General features: G+C 43.5%; 1 protein-coding gene, 1 non-coding gene and 1 pseudogene across 4 annotated transcripts in view; 2 read left to right on the forward strand and 1 right to left on the reverse strand.

Annotated features, from left to right (window-relative positions):
• LOC134729455 (uncharacterized) overlaps window positions 1-25,276 on the reverse strand; it is a 151,353-nt gene that overhangs the window by 9,191 nt on the left and 116,886 nt on the right. The window lies entirely within an intron of this gene.
• On the forward strand, window positions 8,533-11,660 carry LOC134729430 (large ribosomal subunit protein eL15-like; annotated as a pseudogene).
• LOC112437731 (U6 spliceosomal RNA) lies at window positions 14,189-14,294 on the forward strand. Its single transcript, XR_003026273.1, has one exon. It is a non-coding gene; the product is annotated as a U6 spliceosomal RNA (small nuclear RNA).

Genomic DNA, 25,276 nt, shown 5'->3' on the forward strand with positions numbered 1-25,276 from the left:
TGTCACGTGTGTTGCTTTTATAATCAGGTTACCACTTAAGTGTTTTTTTTTTAATGAAGAGGAAGAAAAGAAGCTTGCCCATGTGGGCTTCCTGCCAGCAGTGAGGCAATCTCAGCAGAAGGAGCTGTGGGCGTGCCATTGGGTGCACAGCTGTCAAGAGAAAAAAGTCAAAGGCAGCCAACGTGTGGTGGCTTCCTCAGCTTTAGGGGCTGCAGTCAGAGGGCTCATGGAGGAATTCACAAAGTGCCACATAGAGAGAGAGAGAGACATGTGCTTACTGCCACAGACAGGTTACAGGCGGGTGCAGGAAGCCTCTTCTGTCCTTCCTCTCCTCTCTCCTCCCCACCTACGACCCCAACACAAGAGGGTCCTAAAATGTCTGCTGAGGTGTTAGGGTAGGTAAGAAGGAAATGGGTGGAGAAGCAATCACAACTATTTCCCCCACTATGACTTCTAAACCTGAAATCGGCCAAGTGGTGGAAGGAGGGTCTGGAGTTTGTATATTAGACTGGACTAGATTTTCTCTTACCTAGAAGTAGCCAAGTAACATTATTATATCAAATTTGTCGTTATTGTCTAAGAGTGACCACAAAAGCGACTGCATTCACCCAAAATGTTTTCCAGGGACAGAGATCAGGTAGAAATGGGCAGATACAAAAAAGAGTGTTCTCATTTAACGAACCAGTTGCCGAAGTTCTGATCGAATGGTACCATGAAGCAGTAATGTCTACTTTAAGGAAGACCAAAACACTGACATATATATGCTTATACCTTTAAAACAAACTTGCTTTGCCAAAATTGTTGCCTCTTTATACTTTCAGGGGCTCAACTTGAGGCCATAGGTGAAGGCCCTCCACACCCATTCCCATCACAAAGCATTTGGGGAAGCTCCAGCCTGTTCAGACCTTGTAAAAAGAATGCACAGAAGGATGGAAGCAAAGCAGGCCACCTGGCTATTGCTCAGCAATGCAGCCAGAACTTTGCTGAGAGGGAAACTGTGATTGTTTTAATCTCTGGGTGTGCTAAAATGCTCTCCCCTTATAATCAAAAGAATCAAAGCACAGTTTTGCCTGGAGAGGAGAGACAACCTAATTTTACCAATGCCTGGAACAGTGAAGCCAGACTGAGGTATTGCAACTTTGTTAGTTTGTGGGGAAAATAAAAACTCAGCAAGGTCCTTGAGCTCTTAGGTGCAGAAATCCATTAGCCTTCCTTAAGGAGAAGTCCACCCCAGGAAAGGCCATGACGATGGCATATCACTGAAAACTCGTCAGGCGCCATTGCATATAACAGATTCACTGTACGTATTAGAATGAAAGATCCACACTTGACCATCATTCTACATCAATGAGTCATTGCCAATGTACGTGATAATCATAGCTACATTTCGTTGAGCTGCGTCACTTTCATCCTTGCAACATCCCTATGAGGAATCTCATTTTACAGATGGAGAAACCGATGTTCAGAAACATTACATTACATGCCCAGTATTATATAGTCAGAAGGCAGCAGAGACAGAATCAAGCCCAGGTCTGTTTGGTTCCAAATTCCAGAATCTTTCTAGCATGTGACACCAACACCATGGGCTGTTACTGAGTGAGATGGAGTGGGGAGGGGGTGTATGGTTAGTATCAAAGTTGGAAATGTTCTTCTTCTGAAATGCCAGATGGTTATCACCAAGACGAAAGGCCAGCAGACTATCTTCCAAGATGTCTCATAAACTAATACGGCTTACTTTGGGGAATTTTCCATCATCCTAGATCTGCTACTTGGATGCTACAGAATCTGAAAAGGGATCCATCTCTCAATAGAGACACTTTAACCAAGCACAGAACACTGGCAGATAAAACCAGAATGCCAATGCCTTCATTTACTGTGAGAAATTACTGGCACGGAGACCTAAAAACTCAGATTCCATAGAATGAGCCCAAAGTCTCCCCATAGACAGACTCCAAGGAGAAGCCAAATCATAGACTGAAAGTTTCTGGTGAGCCTGAATTCAGAAAGAGGGAAGTTCAATAATCCAGTGCTTCAGGCATCCAGCTGAGATACCTCAGTGTTTTCATTCCGCAAGGAGGACGGTCTTGCCAGTGAGACCAGAGTCGCTTAAAATATGTGGGCTCCACCTCTGCCCTGACAAAACCAGAACTCTTCCAGTCACTGGTTAAGTGGAATATCCTAGGATGGATCCTGCTGATATTTGCCTCTGACAAGTCCTTCCTCTGATGGACACATCCTTTCTTGATGGAAATATATTCAATCTGGTGGCTGTGGGGGCTTGTCTACCTGAGAGCTGTGCCTCCTCCTTCAGCTGAGTTCACATATCTGTACTGTGATGCACTGTGCCTAATTCCCCAAAAGGCAATCTTGCTTCCTTCATTTCCAAATCTGGGAAGGCAAATGTCTACTGTGCCCAGAGAAGGAAAGGTAGCTGCATCCTTTTCTGTGAATACACTTCTATATATGAATATTAGATTTTTTAAGGAAAGAAGCAGTTTTAATTAAGATGTATATAAACATTATATGCAGAGAACCCAAAAAAGAAGAAATGGATATTAGTTTCCAAGTGCTTAATGAGGGCTTGGTGCCATGCTAGGAGCATTTAATAAGCACAACAATTCAAGGAAATAGTTATTAGTGCCACCATTTTACAGTTAGGAGAACTGAAACTCAGAAAGATTAAGTGACTGCTAGTTTCAGGAGAACTGGGATTTCAACACTGGCCTGTCTGACTCTGAGACTCTGCTAGGAACCCGTGCACCAAGAAAAGTGCTCATATCTGTGAAGATGCATTGTGAGCTGCCAATGAGGTATGGTAACTGTCTAAAACTGAAAGGAAAGCTGAGGAGCCATATTTTATAATCAGCAGACTGCTTTTTCAGCTAAAACATGAGTAACCTTCTAGAATGTTTTGCAAAGGCTTTGATACCTGCACTGGTTGCATTTCCATAATGATACCATTTAAATCCAACTGGACTATCTTCCCGCCACAAACCAACATAGGAACTCCTTCACTCATTCCATTCCAATTCCTAGGGTGGTGAGGTCAAAGGCAGCCAAGCTCCTTCAAACATAAAGTAAAATAAGAAGTTCTCATCAGAAGCCCGTGGCTGTGGTTACAGATGTGCAGAGCTCACCAACACTTTAAAGAAATGTAAGTTGCTCATTTACAATAACAAAGACTTGGAACCAACCCAAATGCCCATCAGTGATAGACTGGATAAAGAAAATGTGTCACATATACACCATGGAATACTATGCAGCCATGAAAAAGAATGAGTTCATGTCCTTCGTAGGGACATGGATGAAGCTGGAAACCATCATTCTCAGCAAACTAACACAGAACAGAAAACCAAACACCACATGTTCTCACTAAGAAGTGGGAGTTGAACGATGAGAACACATGGACACAGAGAGGGGAACATCACACACCGGGGCCTGTCAGGGGGTGGGGGGAAAGAGGAGAGGGAGCATTAGGACAAATACCTAATCCATGCAGGGCTTAAAGCCTAGATGACGGGTTGATAGGTGTAGCAAACCACCATGGCATATGTATGCCTATGTAACAAACTTGCACATTCTTCACATGTATCCCAGAACTTAAAATAAAATTTTTTTAAAAAAAAGACAAAAAAAGGAATATAAGTTGCTCAAAGGGATGGGGAAAAGCTTGCTGTAGCCATGATCTGGATGCAGTCTATTGGGAATTCTTCAATACCTCCCATCATTCAGATAGGCCCCCGAGATCACTGTCCTGGCAGCTCCTACTTAGCAACCCCCAAATATCCTCTCCTTGGCTTCCTGGCCCTTGTCATTGTAAGCTGTGAGAAAAGAAAGACAAAAAGAAGACCTTGAATGGCTCTCGCTCCCAGAGATAACAAGACCTGAAATATGGGGCAGAAGGAGCATGAGGAGATTATGGATTGTCATCCCGGTGGAATGCTAGTTTGAGATTTCTAGCACCAGGTCACTTCTGCAGCTGAGACATAGCATGACCAAGACAGCATGGGTCCTCACTCAAGAGCATTCTTGGTATATTCAGTTAATGGTTCCAGGCTGGAAGGAAAGGAAAAGGAAAGTAAGGAAAGTAAGGAAAGCAAAAAAAAAAAAAAAAAAAGGCATTTATAATGTTTTTTTAAAAGCATATTTGATTTCATCTAGTTCCCCAAACATTTCATCTAGTTCCGCATCATTATCTGCATTTTATGGAGGAGGAAGCTGAAGTACAGAGAAATTAAACACACACACTCAAGTCATAGACTTGGTAGGATCGAACTCAGGCCTAAAGGAGTGGAAAGTCCATGCTATTTTTCATTAAAGCATGGGTTCAGAAGATCACTAGTTGAGCACCAAAGTTTCCTAAGCCAAAATGAGTATTTTTAAAGAATGCTCTACATTGGTATTTGTTGTTTTCTCCCCATATGGAGTAGGTAGAATAATGCTCCCTACCCACCAAAATGTCCATGCCCTCATCCCTGGGCCCTGTGAATTGTTAGGTTATATGAAAAAGGGGAATTAAGGTTGCTGTATTAGTCCATTTTCATGCTGCTGATAAAGACACATCTGAGAATGGGAAGAAAAAGAGATTTAATGGACTCACAGTTGCACATGGCTGGGGAGGCATCACAATCATGGCAGAAGGCAAGGAGGAGCAAGTCACCTCTTACATGGATGGCAGCAGGCAAAGAGATAGCTTGTTCAGGGAAACTCCCCCTTGTAAAACCATCAGATCTCATGAGATTTATTCACTATCATGAGAACAGCATGGAAAAGATCTGACCCCATGATTCAATTACCTCCCACCAGGTCCCCTCCACCACCCATGGGAATTCAAGATGAGATGTGGGTGGGAACATGACCAAACAATAACCTTGAGATGAGAAAATCATCCTGATTTATCCAAGTGGGCTCAGTGTATTCACATGGGGCAGGGGAGTAAAAAGAGTGAGTTGGAGAAAGCTGTGACACTGGAAGCAGAGTCAGAAAGATGCCACATAATTCACTTTGAAGGTGGAAGAAGGGGCCACAAGGCAAGGAATGTGGGCAGCCTCCAGAAGCTGGAAATGCACAAGGAAATGGATTCTTCCTGAGAGCCACCAAAGGAATTGGCCCTGATGATGACTTCATTTCATCCCAGTGAGACCAATGTTGAACTTCCAAACTGAAGAATGGCAAGATAATAAATTGACATTGTTTTATGCCACCCATGTGTGGAAGCCACATTATTATACAACAAGGTCCCAGCTTTCATAATGGTAGGCCACGAATCTAAGAAGAAGACACAGTTTGAGTCCCAGCCTGACCATGCCTGGCTGACGCAGCATGATCCATCCATTTCACTCATGCTGGGAAGATCTTGCCAGGAAAACTTGAAATAATTGAGGCTGTCACCTAAAACCCCATCTTAGTTAGAAATGGTTTGGTTCTGTGGAACATAGCTCTACTCATCAAGGCTCACGTGAAAAGGGAAAGCTATTTAGAAGCAGAGCGAAGCTTCGTGGAACCAGAAATTTAGTAGATGGCATTCTCGCTCTCTTCTTTCTTTTCTCTCTCACTCTGTCTCCTCTCCTCCTCTTATCTCTTCTTTTCTATAAATATCTTATTTATTGTTCTCTTCTTGCAGACATGACTTTGCTTACATCTCTGTGTGTACAAGGCTTCTACAAGGCCATCCCAAGATGATGGCTTCTGTTCCATGATGTCCCAACATTCCAGCCTTGTTCCCCCCACAGCCAACTGTGTCAGTCTTCCTATCCCTGATGGAAAGGTCTGAACACATTGAAACTGATAAGCTCAGCTCTAGTCTGATGTTCACTCTTAACTCTATCAGTTATGGTCAGGATGGAGGAGCCAGGAGCTGGGGCTTTTGCTATAAAAATCTGTCTCATTGGGTGCTGTGGCTTAGGCAAGCCCTTTAAGATGGCGTCAGAGAGCAGAGAGGAAATTACTGGCATCATCAGAACATCTCTGCATCCTAGGGCTGGCCTCAGAAACAGAAAGCCATCACTTCTGCTGGCTGAACTGCCCTCCTCCCTCCTTTCTGCACAGGCCAAGTCAAGCCTGTTTGCCTCTGTGACTGCTTTTCCTGTCCCTTAATTCTCTGATTGACATACTTTTTTTAAATATGTAAATATATTCAACCAAGTTACATTTAAATGGTGCTGGTCTGAGAACTATTCTATATATTTCTGGTGACTTTGCATGTTTCACTTTAACTCCCAAAGGAAGAGAATGATTGTCCAGTTGTTGAGAGAAGGAGCACTTCACTGCGGGCTTCAAGTTCTGATTATCAGTATTATTAATAACAACTTTATTTAGGGTTTTCATTAGTGTTCAGAAAATGCATCTCAGATCTACAGAAAATAATAATTGTTTTCTCTTATTAAAAGTAGTGGCTGGTACTCTGTAATTGCCCTTTCTGATCTTCACACTACCCCTTCTAGCCAGGACTTTGCCCTAAGTCCCACAGTTAGTAGGAGCACCTGACTTGAAAGCCCAGACTCCCCACCCTCCCAAAGTGCCCCACCTGTGTCCCTGAATTCTTGAGAGTGTCTTAGATGGGATCTTCTTTTCTGTCCTTTAAGGCTCTGCTCAGACACCACCTCCTCTGCAAAATCTTCCCTAGCTCTCCTTGCAAACATGGCTGCTCCTTCTCCAGGGTTCTCCCAGCAACCAATTCATGCACAGATGGTTACTGAGGGCTGTCTCTGTGGCAGGCAGAACACCAAGGGCTGAGCATACAGCTGAAAATGAACCAGACCACAGCTGCTACCTTCTTGAAGCTAAGGTATGATGGGGAAGTGAATGTAGGGAGGAAATATCGAATGCCAAGGGAGTCCTCCTTGAGGGCAGCAGCCTTGCTTGGAAAGCCAAGATGCTGGCTTCCTAGGAACTGGCATTTGTGTTGCAATGTGAAGGAAGAGCATGGCACAAGTAGGTGGAGAAGGGAATCAAAGTATACTCTGGCAGGAGGACGACAGGGGCAGGGATAAAAGAGAGGGCAGTATGTCCAGGAACTGGAAGTCTTCCAGGGTGACCATAGTACAGAGCACAAAGCAGTGAGAAGCCAAGTTGATCAGGGCTTTGGGTCCAGCTTCAAAATTTGGGGCTGTGTCCTAAGGTCAAGGGAATTTTGACTTTTTTTTTAACATGATAATGCCAGTGTGTGAATGAAAATTATTTGGCTGCAAGGAATAGAAATCAGCTCAAAGTAGCTTAAGTGAAATGTGGAAATTTATTATAACGACTCATAGAAATTTGATGAAACTTAAGAAAGAAAAGAGCCTGGAGTCATAATGTGGAAACTCTTGGGAAAGCCTAGAGTTGGTCTCTCTCCATCTGTGCTGTTGCCACTCAGTGTTTCTGCTTCACTATTTTCTCTTCCTCTGTTTGCAGTTATTTTCCTTGCTTCTCCAAAAACAGGGTGAATGACAGTCACCCTACAACCCTCATATTATAATTTATTATTCTATCTGTAGGACATTGTATTAGTTTGTTTTCATGCTGCTGATAAAAACATACTCGAAACTGGGAACAAAAAGAGGTTTAATTGGACTTATAGTTCCACACTGCTGGGCAGGCCTCAGAATCATAGCAGGAGGTGAAAGGCACTTCTTAACATGGCAGTGGTAAGAGAAAAACGAGGAAGAAGCAAAATCGGAAACCCCTGGTAAACCCATCAGATCTCATGAGATTTATTCACTATCACGAGGATAGCACAGGAAAGACTGACCCCCACGATTCAATGACCTCCCCCCAAGTCCCTCCCACAACATGTAAGAATTCTGGGAGATACAATTCAAGTTGAGATTTGGATGGGGACACAGCCAAACTATATCAGACATTATGCTAAATGGAATAAGCCATGTACAGAAAGACAAATACTGCATGATCTCACTTATATGTGGAATCCAAAACAATCAAACTCATAGAAGCAGGGAGTAAAATGGCAGTGGCCAGAAGCTGGGGTGTAGGGATAATGGTTCCAGAGATATTGGTCAAAGGGTACAAACTGTCAGTTACACAGGATGAAGTTCCAGAAATCTAATGTACAGCCTGGTGACTACAGTCAGTAATACTTTCTTGTATACTTGAAATTTGTAAAGGCAGTACATTGTAAATGTTCTCACCACATACACACAGTAACTGTGTGAGCTGATGAATATGCTAATTAGTTTGATAGTAATTATTTCTCAATGTATAGTACACGTATATCAAAGCATTGTTTTACACCTTAAATATATACAATATTCGTCAATTATATTTCAATAAAACTGGATGAAAAAGAAAGAAAAGAGAAAGGGAAAAAGAAAGAGGAAGGAAGGAAAGGAAATGAAAAGAAAGGAAGAAAGAAAGAAAAAAAAAAACCAAAGGGTCTGGCCATACAGAGAGACACACACAACAGTGGTTATTGACCCCAATTCAAACTTCATGGAGAAGGAATTCAATTAAGCCAGCTTGGGTCAGCGTATTCATCCCTAATTCAATGAGCTATGAGCAAGGCAAGGGAACTCCAGCTCTCATGACGCAAACATGGCTTCAGGAATCAGCACACGTCTCTGTGAAGGAGAGGCTTATAGGTTTGGCAGACCTCCAATGACAACTGCTGTAGACGTAATCAGATCTACAATTGAAGCAGATCACCACATCTGCCATGTGGAAGAAGGCCTGCAGGGGAGAAACAGTGGAGCTAGAAACACCAGAACATTACCCCACCCAGGTACGAGACGGTGAGGTCTTAGACAGGCGTGGTGGCTGTGGCACTGGAGAAACGCTCCAGAGATATGGAGGGAGGTAGAACTAACAAAACTTGATGATTTGTTGGATATGAGGTATAGGGAGAGGAATGCCAGGTAATTGTTGGGTTTCTGGCTTGACCAACTGGGTGGACAGTAATGTCATTAACAAAACATCTAGGACATTGGACTAGAAAGAGGGTGTGGGTGCGGTTCAGAGAACAAGAATTCTATCTGAGACATGTTGAGTTTCAGGCAGCCTGTGAGATGTCTAAGGAGAGACATCCAATGGGCTGTTGGACGCATTGCTCTGGAAGAGAGGGTTGCTCTTAAGAGACTGGCACAGCAATGGTAATTAAAGCAATGGAAGTGAAAGAAATGTTCTAGGAAGAGCACAGAGCATGAGAAGAGAAAGGCTTAGGACAGGTCCTGGGGAATTCCGACTTTTAATTGTTTGGATAGTGATATGGTTTGGCTGTGTCCCTACCCAAATCTCATCTTGAATTGTAGCTCTCATAATTCCCACATGTTGTAGGAGGGACCCAGTGGGAGATAATTGAATCATGGGGGTGGTTTCCCCCATACTTATTCATACTTATTCATGGTAGTGAATAAGTCTCATGAGAGCTGATGGTTTTATAAGGGGAAACCCCTTTCACTTGGTTCTCATTCTCTCTTGTCTGCCACCATGTAAGACTTGCCTTTTGCCTTCCGGCATGATTGTGAGGCCTCCCTGAGCATGTAGAACTGTGAATCCTTTAAACCTCTTTTTCCTCATTAATAATCCAGTCTTGGGTATGTCTTTATCAGCAGTGTGAGAACTGACTAATACAAGTAGCCCACAACTGAGAAGAAACAACCTGAGAAACGGAAGGGAAACCAGAAGAGAGAGTCACTCTAAGCAAATGTTTCTGAAAGAATGGAAATGTTGTCTTTGACAAACATTCCTAAGAGGCCAGGGAAATGACTGAAAGATGTCCAGTAAAATGACGCATTTATGGTATTATGTATTTTTTGTTAACATGTCTAGTTACTGGCCTGAAAACTCCTTTAGTAAATATGGTTTTGTGCCTTTGTTCCCAGCAATTAGTACAAATGTCTGGCACAGAGTAAAGCCTCAAAAACTGTTTATTGAATGAATGAATATGCCCTAGGCATTAAAAGATCTTAATAATCACTTCTGGAGGAGATAGAAAACATGGAACAAGTCTTCAGTCATTTGCAATAAATGAACAGAGAAATCAACAAGATCTTTGAAAAGAACTACAGTCTCACTGATATTTTTTATGTGAATAGCCCACAGCCTACCTAGCTTAAATCACAATCCCACCAGTGGTCACTACCTAAAGAGTGAGTTGGGTGCTTAAAACCAATTTTACTTATGTGCTTTCAGTGTTCCAATTGTATTTGCATAATTAAATTTCATTATCTCCAAAGTCAAGGTCATCTTCAGTCTAATCCTTGCCTGAATTATCCAAAGGCTCTACCATTAACAGGTTTTTCCTCCATTTGTGAAGCAAAAGTGCACGTGTTAATAGACACTCACAGCCAAAATCTGACCTTGACCCCACCCAGCTGGCCAAAAACAAGGAGTCAGATGGAAAAATCTAAAAATCACCTTTCTTTTTGTTTGTAGAGAGTGTAAACAACCACTAACTCATCAGGTGGGTGATGCTTCTCCCCAAGGGCATTGATGTCATTTAGCCGTGGGCACGGCCAAGGTACTGAGGACTCAAAAATGACCTTGATAACAACAATAAGGACGCCGTGTCACAAGGCATCTGGACCAGATGTGAAACTTTAGCTGATGCTGATGGGAGTCCGGGTGAGGAAACCTGCAGCCAATGCAGCCAAGGCGATCAGGAGGCAGTGGGCAAGGGGTGCAGGAAGAGGGGCTTTGATGGTGGCTGTTTGCCAGTTGGCACAGAGCATTTCTGCATTTCAGTAATTCCAACGGCCTTTCCATCTGGCGGCAGCCATCCGGTAAGCCAAGATGGGTACACACAAAGACATCCAGGAGCCACGGAGGAAGAAGCAGTCTGATGTAATGCAGTTTCTTCTAAGGGTTATAAGGCCAAGGAAGGTTACAAGAGCACCAGAAGAAAAGGGGCTAAGGACCGGTCCTGGGGATTCCAACTTTTAATTGTTTGAGTAGCCCACAATGTGGACTGAGAAGAATGCACTTTCTTCTGAGAGTTACAAGGCCAAGCAAAGTTACAGGACACGAGAAGACTAAAGGAGTTTTCAGGCTAGTGGACAGACATGTTAGCAAAAAAATATAATACCATAATGGGTTGTTTAACTGGACCCATTTCAGTAAAACCCTTTCAGTTATTTCTCCTGGCCTCTTAGGAGTGTTTGTCAAAGACAACATTTCCATTCATTCTGAAACATTCGCTTAGTGTGACTCTCTCTTCTGGGTTCTTTCCCATCCCTCAAGTCAGATACAAGGCGCACGGACTGGGATAGAAGGCCAAGTCAGGTTACATTATATATAGGATTCACGTGCGCCATGGTGGCGGAAAACACCCAGTTCCTACAGGTGCAACTTACAGCAAGCCTGTCCATCCTGGTGTTAACCAGCTAAAGTTTGCTTGAAACCTTCGGTTCATTGCAGAGGAGTGAGCTGGATGCTACTGTGGGCCTCTAAGTGGCCTGAATTCTCACTGGGTTGGTAAAGATTCCCCATACAAATTTTTTGAGGTTATCCTCATTGATACATTCCATAAAGCTGTCAGAAGAAATCCTGACACCCTGTGAATCACCACACCAGTCCACAAGCACAGGAAGATGAATGAGCTGATAGCTGCAGGCTGAAAGAGCTGTGGCCTTGGAAAGGGCCGTAAGTTCCACCACACTATTAGTGGTTCTCGCCGCGCAGCTTGGAGAAGGTGCAATACTCTCTGGCTCCACCGTTACCGCTAATATAAGTAATGTTTGTAAAATTCACACCTAAGAAACAATTTAGGACAGTCAAAGAAAAACCTCCAATGGCCAAACCTCTTTGCACTTGCTGATGTGCCAGCAGCCCAAGGCATACCAGCTCAGGCTATTACACTTCTCTCTATTTAACAGATTAAGAAACTGCAGTTTACATTTGACCCAGCCATCCTGTTCCTGGGTATATACCCAAAGGATTACAAATCATGCTGCTATAAAGACACATGCACACGTATGTTTATTGTGGCGCTATTCACAATAGCAAATACTTGGAACCAACCCAAATGTCCATCAATGATAGACTGAATTAAGAAAATGTGGCACGTATACACCATGGAATACTACGCAGCCATAAAAAAGGATGAGTTCATGTCCTTTGTAGGGACATGGATGAAGCTGGAAACCATCATTCTCAGCAAACTATCGCAAGGACAAAAAAACAAACACCGCATGTTCTCACTCATAGGTGGGAATTGAACAATGAGAACATTTGGACACAGGAAGGGGAACATCACACACCAGGGTCTGTTGTGGAGTGGGGGGAGAGGGGAGGGATAGCATTAGGAGATATACCTAATGTAAATGACGAGTTAATGGGTGCAGTACACCAACATGGCACATGTATACATATGTAACAAACCTGCACATTGTGAACATGTACCCTAGAACTTAAAGTATAATTAAAAAAAGAAAAGAAACTGAGGTTTAGTGAGATAAGATTTGAAGAAAGGCCCACAGCTAGTGGCATAAAAACTGGCCATGGAACTCATCTCTTCGTTCTCAGATCCAGCGTTTTATTTTACGTCATCACTCATAAATTTCCCCTAGAACTGTTATGAGCATCCAAATACCTGTTATTAATGAGAATACTAAACCTGGGCTGGCTCAGCAACTGTACCACTAATAGACAGTCCCATAACAATGGACATATGATCAGGAAGAGGTCTTCTCCTCCATGGAAAATCTGTAAGTTTTCATCACGGAATCATGCATTCTAACAGAGGCTGGTTCCAGGAAGAAGCAGGCAAATTCTGAAATATTCTCCCAGGGTGAACTCCCCTGCAGGTGATCCATCTGACTCAATTTCACTGCAGGGAAGATCCATCTCCAGAACTCTTTCACATGCCGAACATTCTAGGTATGAGACACGATAATTAACTGCATGTTCTGATAAGCTGGCTGACAATTAAAGCTGAGGTTGCTAAGCAGTTCTGAGAACAATTACCGATGTGATTTTCATATTTTGTGACAATGGTCTAAGAAAGAAGCATATTATGATTCCTGGTGGATGAGGCCCCTGCTAGTCATGTTTTAATTATTAACTTAATTATATGGATGAAGCAATAAGTGGTAATTTAGTTCCTTCACTGACACTTAATTCTCGCTCGCTCAGCCACCAGTCTGGGGACTCTTCAGAAGCAATTTGTTTTAGGAATTCATTCTAGATACATCCAGCAGTATCAGGGCTCTACCACCATGTGTCCCTCTGAAACAGAGGCAGGAATGGGTAGGAGGGTGAGTGGGAGAAGAAGTGATGTGTCCTGGTAAACTACCATGATCTGGATACACTAAAATGAGCTAGTGATGGGAGAACTGGCCCAGATGGGCACTGGCTGTGAGTGTGAAGCTGAATGCGCCAAGCGCAGTGTTCAAACAACACACTTTCCTCATTAAGTCCAAAAATTATTGGGAGGATATAAGAGTGAATAAGAGGCCAGGCACGGTGGCTCATGCCTGTAATCCCAGCACTCTGGAAGGCCAAGGCTGGTAGATTACCTGATATCAGGAGTTCGAGACCAGCCTGGCCAATATAGTGAAACCCCGTCTCTACTAAAAGTACAAAAAATTAGCTGGGCGTGGTAGTGGACACCTGTAATCCCAGCTACTCAAGAGGCTGAGGCAGGAGAATTGCTTGAACTCAGGAGGTGGAGGTTGCTGCAAGCTGAGATGGTGCCATTGCACTCCAGCCTGGGCAACAAGAGCGAAACTCCGTCTCCAAAAGAAAAAAAAAAGGTGAATAAGAGATTGGAAAGATTGTTCTGGGCTCCCCACTTAAGAGTGGAGGATGTGGACTCAAGGGTTTTAGAGAAAACATTTTTTCTTCCCATGGTCTTTCTAGAGTTTTACATGTTCTTATTTTTCAGAAAGAGCCACTCCATTTCCCTTGGAATGTTAGTGGAATCTGTTTAGATGTGATACTCCCCTGATCTCTGCTTGCTAGACCAAACAGGGAAGGACCTGGTGTAGCGGACAAGGAAAAAAGAAAGATCACGAGGAAGAGTTATGATCTAGAGAAAAATATACCCCTAGGGCTGTTTCCTAAACCCACATGGTTGGGAATGTGGTCAACTTCAAAGGCAACTCAGGAAGCCACGTGGGAGCCCAGCCATCAGGGATAGACCACTGAAGCCAAGATTGGGAGGTATGGCTTAACGCTTAACCCAACCAAGTAGAGGCTTAAGCTGCTGATTGTTTAGTACCTCAGTTAAGATTGGTCTAAAAAATTAAGTCATGTACTCACCTTGGCAGCACATATACTGAAATTGGAATGATACAGAGAAGATTAGCATGGCCTCGGTGCACGGATAACAAAAAACTTGTGAAGCATTCCATAGTTTTAAAAACAAAAATATAAAAATAAAGTTTAAACGTTGGATCAGGGTAGGCCGGGCGCAGTGGCTCACGCCTGTAATCCCAGCACTTTGGGAGGCCGAGGCAGGCGGATCACAAGGTCAGGAGATCCAGACCATCCTGGCTAACAGGGTGAAACCCCGTCTCTACTAAAAAATACAAAAAAAAAAAAAAATTAGCCAGGCGTGGTGGCGGGCACCTGTAGTCCCAGCTACTCAGGAGGCTGAGGCAGGAGAATGGCGTGAACCCAGGAGGTGGAGCTTGCAGTGAGCCGAGTTCACGCCACTGCACTCCAGCCTGGGCAACAGAGCGAGACTCCATCTCAAAAAAAAAAAAAAGTTGGGTCAGGATAGATGTCTACATTTGCGACTTTCGTAAGTAGAAGTATCCATGTATGTGAATGTGTTTAGCAAACATGGATCACACGATGCTTTTTACTGTTTTGTTTTTTGAGATGGAGTCTCACTCTGTCACCCAGGCTGGAGTGCAGTGGCACGATCTCGGCTTACTGCAACCTCCACCTCCAGGTTCAAGCGATTCTCCTGCCTTAGCCTCTGGAGTAGCTGGGATTACGGTTTTTTGTTTTGTTTTGTTTTGTTATTTCAGTAGAGATGGAGTTTCGCCATGTTGGCAGGGCTGGCCTCGAACTCCTGACCTCAGGTGATCCGCCCCTGCTTGGCATCCCAACGTGCTGGGATTACAGGCATGAGCCACTACGCCCAGCCCTTTTTACTATTTTGTAAAGTGTGTTTTTGTGCTCACTGAACAGTATATCATATACATCTCCATAAATAAAGTTTATCATTTTGTCATTTAGTAACATCATAGTTTTAAAATGGTTTATTTTGTCATCTCGTGAATGCATAGTCTTAAAAGATATTTTATTAATTTTCTATTGTGGGACATTTGTTTTGAATTTTTCACTATAAATCACAGTGCAGGACAGAACTGCCATCTTTTCCTACTGGCCTGAGGCATTGCTGCTATCACATCCTAGTTTCCACACATACATGGGTTCGTTCTGGACTCTCTGCTCTGTTGCATTTGTCCTTCAGGCTATTTACACACCATCCCCATATTGTTTTAGTTATTATTACTTTGTCATGTGTTTCCCTGCCCCTCCAAGCCTCTGATTTATATTTTTAAATGTCTATGCTATTCTCTTACATTTTCTACTCCAGGTGCATTTTTTTCTTCAGTTTGAAAAACTCCATGAAATATCCCTAAGGTTATTAAGGGAATTGCTTTGTATTTATAAATTACTTTGTGTAGAACTGACCTACTGGGGCTTCCCACCAGGAACACAGTTTGTCTCTCTTTATTCACATCTTCCTTTGTGGCCTTCTGGACAGTTTCACAACTTTTCTTCATATCGAAAGCCTATATTTTCTAATTGATTACTCCTAGTATGTAAGAATGCTTTTGAATTTTTGAATGTTACTTTTTTATCCTCTCCATTTTTTTCTATTGAAGTGTTTGTCTTTTTCTTAGTAGTTCAGGTATTAGACTTTCTCAGGCTCTGAAGAAGCAGGTTACCTGTGGTGATGGGGTGGATGACCGCCTGCCTCATACCCACGTGTGATCACTGCACTGTGATCTTAAATCAGTCACACCACCTTTCCACTCCAAAGTTTCATTGTCAATAAGATGATACATTTCTCCATTCCTCTCTCAGAGAAGTAGCAAAGATCAAGTCAGCAAGTACCTTCTTAATCCGCATTGCCCTACATGGTAGCTACTAATGCTAAGTCACTATTTAAATTTAAGTTAATGAAAAGTAAACAAAATTTAGAATTCAATTTTCACCTAAGGTCCCTTTGGTCACCTTCCAAGTGCTCATAGCCACATGTGGCTAGTGGCTGCATTTTGGACAACACAAAGAAAGGATACTCTCATCATTGTAGAAAGTACGACTGGATGGCCCTGTTGAAAGCCTGGTGAAAGTACAAGTTAGGTTATCATTGCTGCTGCTGGAGGTTGGAATTCTCATATATACATGAGGAGAGGCACTCATTCACACAGGCCCACACTCCAACATACATGGGGGCTGCCTAAGCACTCACAAAGACACTCATATTTCATCACTGTATCTAAAGCAGTCACGAAGCAAAGAAAACATAAATTAAACCTTTGAAAAACGGGAGCAAGGGTCAAATAATTGAATGCACTATTTTTCATAAATGTTACTATCTCGACCACAAATAGATTCATGAACCTTCTAATTACAGCAGCAAGAAAGTACTATTTTCTACGAAGTTGCTCATTCAGATTAGCCATTTACAAAAAAAGGCATGTTATCTTCTAAACTCTAACATCCTTTATTCATGGTCTTCAATATAGGACTTTGGGCTGTGAGCAGGATGGAGCAAAGAGCAGCCAGAGGAGAGCAGGATGGAGCAAAGAGCAGCCAGAGGAGAGCACCAGGAGCCTAAATCCTGCTCAGAAGGTGCCTGGATTTCTCTGGCACAAGGCAAGAAGACAGTGATGAATAACAGGTGCTCCCCCCACCACAGGACTTAATAAACCAGCAACTAATAATAACAACAGCAAGAGCAATAGTTTCAACCATTTACTACATTCCAAGGCTCATGCTAAATGCCTTATATACCTTACTGCAGTAGCTCTTGCCAAAAGACCAATGAGGTAGGTATTTGGCATTATTCCAATTTTACAGATGCAGAGACTAGGTTCATAGAGGTTTAATAACTTACCTGAGGTCACACGGGAAAGAGTTCAGAGTCATGGATTGAATGGAAGTATGCGTGACTTGAGAACTTATGTTCCTAATTGTCATGTTTCTCATCTCTGGTCAGGATGGTCCTAAATGGAGGAAATGATGCTACCTGCACAGGAATGTTTGGGCTCTGATTCCATCCCCCATTCTTCTCAACCTCGGCTCCATCCTGAACTACAAGGACCTCACATGGCATGTGGACATCCCAGCCTGTACATCCAACTCCATCCACTCCCTTCCCATCTCCTATGAATAGTCCCCGTGCAGGCCCTGGAAGTGGGCTCAAGGCTAGTTGTACAAGGATCTCAAGTACCCAGAGTAGGGTCTAGTGGGGAAGAGGATGGTCCCTTGGTCCCAAGACTCCCCTGTAGGGAAGGGCACAGCTGAAGGAGGATCAAAGGAGGGTCCTCTGAAGAACCATTACTCAAAGTTTGATTCTGGGACCAGCAGCATCAGCATCACCTGGGAACTTGTTAGAAATGAAAATCTGGGGGCCCCACCCCAGACCTCTTGAATCAGAAACTCTGGGATGACAGCCAGCAGTCTGTGTTTTATTAAGCTCTCTAGGTGATTCCGATGCTAAGTTTTAAGGTATATATAGCTTGGATATTGAACCCTCCAAACCTCATGTTGAAATTTGAACCCAATATTGGAGATGGGGACTAAGGGGAAGTGTTTGGGTCATAGGGATGGATTTCTCATGAATGGCTTGGTGCGGTCTTGGTGAAAATGAGTAGTTTTCACTCTGTAGAACTGATTGCTAAAAAGAACCTGGCACCTCCCTCCTCTCTGTCTTGCATCCTTTCTCACCATATGATCTCTGTATGTGCTGACTCCCCTTTCCCTTTCACCATAAGTGGAAGCAGCCTGAGGCCCTCCGCAGATGCAGATGCTGGCACCATGATTTTTGTACAGTCTGCAACACCATGAGCCAAATAAGCCTCTTTTATGAATTACTTAGCCTCAGATCTTCCTTCGTAGCAACACAAATGGACCAAGACACCTTGAGAACCACTGCTCCAGGGCAGCTCTTGTTACACAAGTGTGGTCTAAGAGCCAGTGGCATCAGCATCATCTAAGAGCTTGTGAGAAATGCAAATTCTGGGCCTCCCCACAGACCCGCTGAATCAGAATTGATGAGGGCCTAGCCCAGCCATTTTTGTCTTAACATCCTCTCCACGTGATTATAAGCCATGCCCAGGCAGAAACATAGAAATTGCAGAAATCACAGGGAGGGCTTTGAACTTCCATAGGAAGTTCAAGGAATAACCTTACCTAGATTTCAAGAAGCAAGTAGACTCAAGGTCATTTTAGAACTTTCAAGGTCACGAATTATCTTCATATTTGGAGACACTCAACCTCACAGCATATTAAAAATAGCAATCAAAATATGCCCACATGGGACATGATTTATATATGATAATATAACCATGCACTGAATTTTAGTGAACTCAATGACTTAATGTTACCTTGAAAAAGATTTTGTTAATATTTTCTTTCTGAGTTATGGAGAGTTTTTTTTTTAAACCCTCAGTTACTTTTGTAGGTCCTAGTGAAGCTTGCAGAGCTCTGGCATGGGTCTGTATTAGCGAGGTCATCTTTATGAACTGGATGTAAATAGATAAGAGTGTGTGAAAGTCACTGGCTTGGCGAATGCTGGAGACACGTTCCAGGATTTTGTCCTCTGTTACTGTAGAGGGGAAAAAGCAGGACATTGTAGCTGTTTAATTTCATTGTTATTCTTTGGACAGGGGTCCAGTACACTACAAACACTGGCTGAAATTATCTAATCCATTTGAGAACCTCACACCAGGGAGGACCGCTTAAATCAGACAGGTCCACAGAGAAATTAGTGTGAAAGGACAAGTGAATGTCAATTCAAACCAGTGACTGGCGTTGCAGGATGAGATTTGGACTTTTAGGGCTAAACAGAAAAAATGTCCATCCTTTGGGGTTGTAATCCACAGCAGCAAGTCCTCCTCATAGACCTCAGTAAGATTCTCAGCAAAACAAATGACCTCATTAATTAAATGGGTTAGTACTCTCACCACGCTTTTCTTAATTGCTATTCTGACTTTCGGGAGAGGCATTTTCAAGCCAAATTGAACACCCAGAGCCTCCAGTAATCAATGCCACAATAAGCCCTGTGTGCTCTGAAAGCGACTGCAAAGACACCCGCACGAGATGTGCCCACAGCTTGCCTCCATCTGCTGAGGCTCCCCATGTGAGCCTAGTGCCTAAGTGCCCTATCCAACTGGCTTTGTCCTCCAACCCAGCTAGAAATCCAGGAAGTCCTTCATCATCATTCTCTCCTTACAGAAGACATTTTATTTTAATTTGAAGATATGCTCCACTTCCATTTTATCTATTGAATACATATTATGTGAATGCCTTTGATCCTGTGCTAAGTATAAGAGATAAAGGAATAAACATCATAGGCCAAAATCACTCTTCCATGGGGCTTTTATTCTATTTGGTGAGTTTCTTCTACAGCCTTGAGTTCTGCTTGTTTTGTGTGAGATGTCCCTTTTTTGTTTTATGCTACCCAACATGTATCTGTGTTGCATTTGAGAATAGTGACTTTTTCTTTTTTTTCTTTTTTTGTTTTTTGAGACAGAGTCTCACTGTCTCCCAGGCTGTAGTGCGGTGGCACGATCTCGGCTCACTGCAAGCTCTGCCCCCTGCGTTCAAGCCATTCTCCTGCCTCAGCCTCCCTAGTAGCTGGGACTACAGGCACCCGCCACCACGCCCGGCTAAATTTCTTTTGTATTTTTTGTAGAGACGGGGTTTCACCGTGTTCGCCAGGATGGTCTCGATCTCCTGACTTCATGATCTGCCCACCTCGGCCTCCCAAAGTGCTGGGATTACAGGCATGAGCCACCGTGCCTGGCCGATAGTGACTTTTTCACATGAATTTCTTTCCGCAGTGCCTAGGACTGCCTAACACATAGCAGTTGCATCAGTTAGGAATTGGTTATATTTGTTTGTAAGTAGAATTTGGTTGTAAGTGACAGAAATCCTCTCCTACCCCCCAAAAAACATGCAGTGGCTTAAATCAGATAATGATTTTTTAAAAAGTCATTTAGTTCAGGAGTAGAAGGTCCTGGGCTGTCCTGGTGGCTCCACAATATTCTCAATGCTCCAATTTCCTTTTATTTCTGTTTTCACCCTTTTTACTGCTCAGTTCCACCCACAAGACTTCTTCATTGTCCTCAGAGGGCCACTGCAGCAATAAAAGTGGCACTCACAGTCCAGACGGTAAGAAAGCAGAAGGTGTAAAGGGAAAACAAGCCAGGTATTTAGGAGGTGCTCCTGGAAACCCCAACTGCATCTTCTCCTGGTGTTTCATTTTCCTGAACTATGTCTCAAAACCACATCCTTCTTTAAGAACGTGGTAATTTTTAAATGTTTCTACTTGGATAAACCTCCTTCTGAGAAGTGGAGCCTAACTTTTCTCCCCTTGAGTGCACACTGTACTGAGTGACTTGCTTCTAATAAATAGAATGTGGAAGAAATGATGGTGTGTGACTTCCGAGATTAAATGATAAGTGATACTGTGACCTCTTTCCAGGATCACTCATTCTGGGGAAGCAAGCTGCCACGTCATGAGGCCACACAAACAGCCCTGTGGAGACGCTCATACATGCAGGAACTAAGACCTCCTGCCAACAACCTGCATGAATGTTCCCAACCCATTGAAGCTAGGAATGAGCCACCTGGGAAGCAAGTCCACAGCCTCAGGCAAGCCTTCAGATGAGTTGCAGCCCAGGTCAAAGTCTTGACCACAACTTCATGAGTGACCCTGAGCTGAAAACATCAGCTAAGCTGTTCCCAAATTTTTGACACACGGAAACAATGTGAGGTAACAAATGTTTATTGTGCTAATCTGCTAATTTGGGGGATACTTTGTTACACAGCTTTAGATAACTAAAACAAAGGGAGACTATGAAATATTAATTTTGGTCATCAATGTGGCAGAGACTGCTAGTTTTCCACAAAAATCTACTTATCACTTCTTTGAGCACAGAGCTAGACTATATTTCCCTTCCTTCTTTACAGTTAAGTGTGGCCATGTGACTAAGTGCTCTCAAATGGAATGTGAATAAAAGTGATATATACCACTTGTAGGCTTGGCAAAAAGACCTGCATATGCTCCTCCAAACATTTTCCCTTCCAACCCGACTTTTCTGTTTTGCCAGATCAGTGTAGACAATAAATGACAAGGCCATAGGAGAGAGCAGAGCCACAAATGGAAGGAGCCTGGGTCCCTGAGGAATCAAGTAGAAAAGAGTTGCCTTGACAAGGTGAAGACATGCCAAAGGTTACTATGAGAGCATGAAATAAATTTCTATTATGTTAAGCCACTAACATTTTGGAATCCTTTTCTTTTCTTTTCCTTTTTTATTTTTTATTTTTTGAGATGGAGACTTGCTCTGTCACCCAGGCTGGAGTGCAGTGGCGTGATCTCAGCTCACTGCAACCTCTGCCTCCCAGGTTTGAGCGATTCTCCTGCCTCAGCCTCCCCAGTAGCTGGGATTACAGGCACACATCACCACGCCCAGCTTATTTTTGTATTTTCAGTAGAGATGGGGTTTCCCCATGTTGGCCAGGCTGGTCTCGAACTGGAATCCTTTCCTTATCTCAGCCTAGACTTTTCTACCAAATATAGAAATATTTCTGCCGCCCCCCTCTGCCCCACCAAAATTGCAACTGTTAGAAAGAAAGAGAGATTGCAGGTGAACCCTAGAAGTCTTAGTCTCAGGAATAGTCCATGGTTAAGTATATACAGCACCTCCTGGCTGGTGCACAGAGGGAGGTCTGTCTCTGAGACTGTTCAAGGCACACAAAGTCCCTAGACCCTGCCCTCAGGAGATCATGTTGGTATCTTAAGAAAGTGAGGAGGGGAATTGGATCTTGGAGGAGAAGGAGGTGAATTGTAGGCCTGATCCTACCTCATTATCACTTCCATAGGCACCAAACACTGATATCTAACTCAGGCTATCTCCACCCTGGGGTGTCCCTGCTCCATCAAGAAGTGTGCAATCTGCCCGTGTCCATCCTTATCTCCTCCTTGGCTTACGTAGAAATATTTCCTTCTTCACCCTTGCTTGAACATTTTCACCACTGTGTTGCTATCTTGAAACCTACATAAGGCTACCCAAGGGTACCTAAGGAAGGACACCTTTCTGATATTTCATTCATTCAGACATGGAAGCTAACATTTACAGAGACTCTATTATTGATGATCATAGTCTACAAGGTGCAGCAAGCTCTGGCCCCTGCTTATGACTCCAGTTTCATCTGAACCACTTTTGCCTGGTTTTCTGACCTCCTGCCAAGTACCTTTCTAAGTCAGTCTTACCCAGGCTCAGAGCCTCCCCCTGCTAACAGGATACCAAATGCCAAGACCTTAGCTTGCAGGTCTCTATTGAAATGGTCCCTGCTCTGGGACGCCTCCATGATACTCTATGAACTAGGTCAGGTCCTCCCATGGTATAGTCTTATAGCTCCTGTACCTCTTCTTTCTAGTCACTATTGAGTAATTACTGGAGTAATGACCTATTTAATGTTTACCTTTCTCAATAGTCTGAATGCTTGGGAAGAGCAGGCACTATGTGTCTCTGATTTCCCATGCAACAGAAGCATCCTGGAGCTTGGTAGTAGGGAAACATTTCTTGAATGAATTCATGTGCTAGAGACAGGGAGGCAGGGGCTGAATCTCTTGCCCTGGAGAAGCTAAACTGACTAGAAGGGAAGGAAGCATGTAGACAAATAAACTGTTATATTTGATGAACTGTTTATCCCTTGGATTGGACTTAAAGGCAGTCCTCTTCCCAATGAATCTGACTTAAGGAAAACTATGTTACAACAAAGATCACTCAATAGCCATAGCTCCAGGGATGCATTTCTGGACTGATCAGGGAAGAATTCATAGCCTTTCTTAAATGCAACTCGGACTGAAAAGAACTTGTTCTTATTAATTATTATTGTAATTATTCACTCACCCTTCCCCATCCCAATATATACTTAGAGATATAGCAGAGGTCCAGTGAAGGTGCCTTACTAACTTCTAATTTGTACAATTTTTCAGGCCCGTCTATGACTAATGGTGGAATCTTCAAGAAATCAAGATGCATATCCTTGTTTTGGGGAGAAACAGCAGAAAGGGACTTATCCATGGTGCTTTCAAGTAGGACACCATGACCTGAGGGAATGAGTGAATAGAATATTCCAGTGTTATTGTTGTTTGTGGCCATATAAAGCCTGCCCTGCCAATGCACTGTGGTATTCAGGATTTTGAGAGATTCTGGACACATTTCTTTCCACTGCAAGTTACAGAAACACCCTTTTGAGCAGCTTAAACAGTAAGAATGTGGACTGTCTCATGCAAGAAGTACAAAAGTAAGCTAGCTCCAGGCTGAGATGGTCTGCCTCCCAGTCTAATTCTCTGAAATTTTCTGAGCTTTGCCTGACACTACATGTCTCTTTTTCCTTGGCCAAGTTCCTTCTGTGGTCACTGACTGTCCCTCACATCCATGGTACTTTGAAACGTTACCAAGGTCTGAGCTCTTTCCACAGCTGAGATGCTGGTGCACCACTTTGTTTTTCCGAAGGAGCCTAACATTATTCCCTTTTGCAAATATAATGCCCACAATGCTCCAAAGAGGGAATGCTGTGTTCATCTCAGACCAAAAAATGTTCACAAGTATTCGGAATACAACCTCTATTGATGAGGCCCCTTCCATGGGGTGTGTTCACTGGTATTCTTGGTTAGAACCCACCCAGGTTGAATCCAAAGGTGTGCTTGGGCCCTGCCTTCTGAAAAGCCATGGCAGACTGGCCCAGACACTAAAAAGAATGCAAGGGCATGTCACATGGATGATGGAGCTAAGAAAAAAGTCTTAACAACAGGAAGGCCTTCTCTCCATCCACCAACATCCACGTCATTCCCCTCTACCACCCCAACACTGGGAAAGGATGTCCTGAGTTGAGAGAATGGAAGAGAATCATGGTATGCATTATTCTTCTTGGGTCATCATAACAAACTACCATAGACTGGGCGATTTAAACAATAGAAATTTATTTTCTCACAGTTCTGGAGGCTGGAAGTCCAAGATCAAGGTGCTGGTAGGATTGGTTTCTTCTAAGTTCTCCTGAGCTTGCAGTCAGCAATCTTATCGCTGTGTCCTCACATGGCTTTCCTCTGTGTAGGCATGCACCTAGTGCCTCTTCTTCATCTAAGGACACCAATCCTACTGGATTAAGGCCCTTATAATCTTACTTAAACTTAATTACCTCTTTAACAAATACAATCACGTTGGGGGTTACGACAGCTTCAACCTATGAATTTGGGGATGGGGGCATACTTAACACATAACAAAGAGTAAGAAGAAAACACAGACATTGGTGTTTTCCCAATACAGGGTCCCTGCAACCCACTGCCTGGCCTGAGGCCCATATTGATGAATAACTCAGTTGCATCTTGGAAAAAGTACAGCAAAGAAGAACAAATTTCTTACTCCAAGTGGAGTTCCAGAAAAGAAGCAGGGAAGTGACCAGATCCTAATGAGAGGGAGCTGTTTATATCTCTAGAGACGTATCACCTCCGATGGCTGCTCAGCAATTCTTTGTGCCCTGAGGCAGTATGGAAGCAGTAGAAGGATTTCTGAGGACCAAGAATGGGTAGAAGTAGAGATGAGAGTCTCCAACCCTGGAAAGGCCATAAAGATGGGAACCGGTGGAGGCTCAGCAGTGACCTGTGTAGTAGCAGCAGCTATGGATGACTTGAAGATCAGACCTCCACCTCCATCTCCATCTGCAGCTCCCTCACTGCCACTACCACTACACCATGACCACCACCACCACCACCACACCCACCTCTACCAATACCATCCACATTCATCACCATCACCAAAACCAAAGCTAACACATCCAACAACAACAGTGCTATCATCAGCACACTCACCAACACTATAACCACCACCACAATCGCGACTCTCCTCATCATCACCACCTTCATCACCACTGCAACCGCTTCTACCTCTATCAGCTCTACCTTCACAACCACAGCCTGCATGGCCTCCAGCCTTTAACTTTACTGCCTCCAAGACCTCCACCACTATGTCCACCATCGCCTCTATTTCCACCACCACCACCGCCTCCATCTCCACCATCACCTCCACTTCCACCACCACCGCCTCCATCTCCACCATCACCTCCACTTCCACCACCACCA

The sequence above is a fragment of the Pan paniscus genome, chromosome 19, assembly GCF_029289425.2.
Source record: "Pan paniscus chromosome 19, NHGRI_mPanPan1-v2.0_pri, whole genome shotgun sequence".
Classification (NCBI taxonomy): domain Eukaryota; kingdom Metazoa; phylum Chordata; class Mammalia; order Primates; family Hominidae; genus Pan; species Pan paniscus.